The following is a 2,491-nucleotide window of genomic DNA, read 5'->3' as shown; positions in this document are numbered from 1 at the left end:
ATCATACAGTTGCATTAGAATACTTAGTAGACAGGGATTTTACACTCCTGGAGCCTGGGCCAGGTATCTCTCAGGGTTCAGTCTCAGAATCAAGAAGAGCCCAAAAGTTTTTAAAACTTGATGTTTCACAAATACATGTGGATGCATTAATAAAATATGAGACCACTCTTCATGTAGACTGAAAGTAATGAATCTCCAAGACTTAAAAATATTCTCTTTGTGTGGAATTGTACCACGTATTGGTCCATTTTGGTGTATAACTTATGTCAAATAAAACCCTTTTTGTCCAAAAGCACTGCGAAATTTGTAATTGTCTATTCATATGTTCAGTATTGAGGATTAAGATGATTCTGAAAGGATAATATGCTTAGAAAATATCTCAGAATCTGTGATGTCAGCAATAACCTGCCTTCTTCTGCAACCTCTTCAAGGCATCTTTGATTTCCTTGTTCCTCAGACTGTAAATCAAGGGATTCAACATAGGAACAATCACTGTGTAGAAGACTGATGCAAGTCTGTCAAAGTTGGAAGAACCGCCAGAGCTGGAACTCAAATAGACAAACATAGCTGAGGTATAGAAGAGGGAAACTGCTGTCAGGTGAGAAGCACAGGTGTTGAAAGCCTTGGACCTGCCTTTAGCTGTAGTGATCTTCATGATGGAGATGACAATATAGACATAGGATGTCAGGATAACAAGGACATTTATTATCACAAAGATCATTGTTACTATGGCAAGTAGGAGTTTGGCAGAGAAAGTGTCAGTGCAGGACAGGACAAAGAGTTGGGGCATGTCACAGAAGAAGTGGTGGATGACATTAGGCCCACAGAAGTGGAGTTGAAGAATGACATACAGTTGGGATACAGAACCAGAGATTCCAGCCATGTAGGATCCCACCACCATCCCAACACAGAGGGTGGGTGACATGATTCATGAGTAGAGAAGTGGATTACAAATGGCAGTGTAGCGGTCATAGGCCATGGCTGTCATGACACAAGAGTCACTCAGTCCCATGGCTGAAAAGAAGAAGTACTGAACAGCACAACCCACTAGGGTGATAGTATGCTGTTCCTGGAAGAAGTCGGAGAGCATCTTGGGGGCTGTGGAGGTCACATAGCAGATGTCTAGGAAGGACAGGTTGCTGAGGAAGAAGTACATGGGTGTGTGGAGGTGGGAATCCATCCTTATTAGGATGATGAGGCTCAGGTTCCAAGTCAGAGTTGTAACGTAGATCACCAGGAACACAACAAAGAGCAGTGCTTTCATTCTGGGAAAATCTGAAAACCCCAAGAGGATGAAGTGGGTGATCTCTGTAATATTTCCTGTCCTAATCATAGCCTTGCTGCTTCTAAGATCAGAAAAGAGACAATAGAATTCATTGCTGACTCAAGTCAAATGTGATAGCATTACAATTCTCCCATGTGCCAGCTTTTTCCTTCACTGAGCACCAGAAAAAGGGAAATGCTCACTGTTCCGGTGGAAACACAGCAGATTTTCGTCTCACATTATCAAGGAGTACCTGTTCAGTGCTTCAGGTTCTCAACAAAGCATGAGTTTCCATGAGAATTTAAACAGGTATTTAAAAATCTGTTGAAGAATTTTTAAGACAATAGAAATTCTGTGATTATTATACATAGAGATCATTAATGAAAATACGGTTTTTTAAGTAACCTCTGTTTATGCATTATATAACTTGCTTTCTGATACGAAAACTATATGTGGCCTCAATTCACATTGTTTCATATAGCCATTCTGTTCTCTATGGCCATCCGGATAAATTTTTTGAATTTCTTCCATTATCCATTAGGAAAACATATACTGTACCTCTGGGGGGGGGGGGGAAATATGTTGCCACCCTGGGGCAAATAACCTTTGAAGCAAAAACCACTCAAAGGGAGAAAAGAAGTGGAGGAAACCTGTTTCTTGCTTATTACTTCTGCTCCCCCGTGTCTCTCATGACCCGGGTGCCGGGACCCGCCAAACCTCTCCAGTCCAAGTACGTGCTCACCCTCCACACCCTTTGTTACCACCTAGTGATCTGGAGATGGACCACTTCTCTTCACCCCTTGGAAACACCTATTGATATGGAAATGCACTAAGGCCAGGCAAGAGATTCTGGAAAATGTTGCAATTTTACACACAGCCCTCCCCTCCAGAAATCTCCCCCCACAATCTACCTGCTCCCCATCTTCTGGAAGGGCCCCTGTGCAAGAAAACTAGAGCACTGCAACCAGACTAATAACATTCAATAACAACAGCAATAAAATCAAGATAATCCTCAAGCCGGAGGATACAGCAGGGTTCAAAGTTCCATATAGACTAAACACCTAGCTTCTCCTTTCCTCAGAAGCCGGTAGCTGAACAGGTAGGGAGTTCAGAGTAACCATCACAGGGCAGCTGCAGCCAGGAAGTGGGTCAAGGACACAGGGACTATAGAAGAAAATAACCTTAAGGGCAATAGGATACATGTTTGAATGACACCAGCCTGGGAAA

At 42.6% G+C, this 2,491-nt stretch overlaps 1 pseudogene; it reads right to left on the bottom strand.

The window, feature by feature from the left end:
- Nucleotides 1-394: 394 nt before the first annotated feature.
- On the bottom strand, nt 395-1,333 carry LOC140847623 (olfactory receptor 5AN1-like; annotated as a pseudogene).
- Between the last annotated feature and the right edge of the window lie 1,158 nt (nt 1,334-2,491).

This window comes from Manis javanica, unplaced genomic scaffold (assembly GCF_040802235.1).
Source record: "Manis javanica isolate MJ-LG unplaced genomic scaffold, MJ_LKY HiC_scaffold_25, whole genome shotgun sequence".
Taxonomy (NCBI): Eukaryota; Metazoa; Chordata; class Mammalia; order Pholidota; family Manidae; genus Manis; species Manis javanica.
This window is presented reverse-complemented; position numbering and strand designations above follow the sequence as displayed.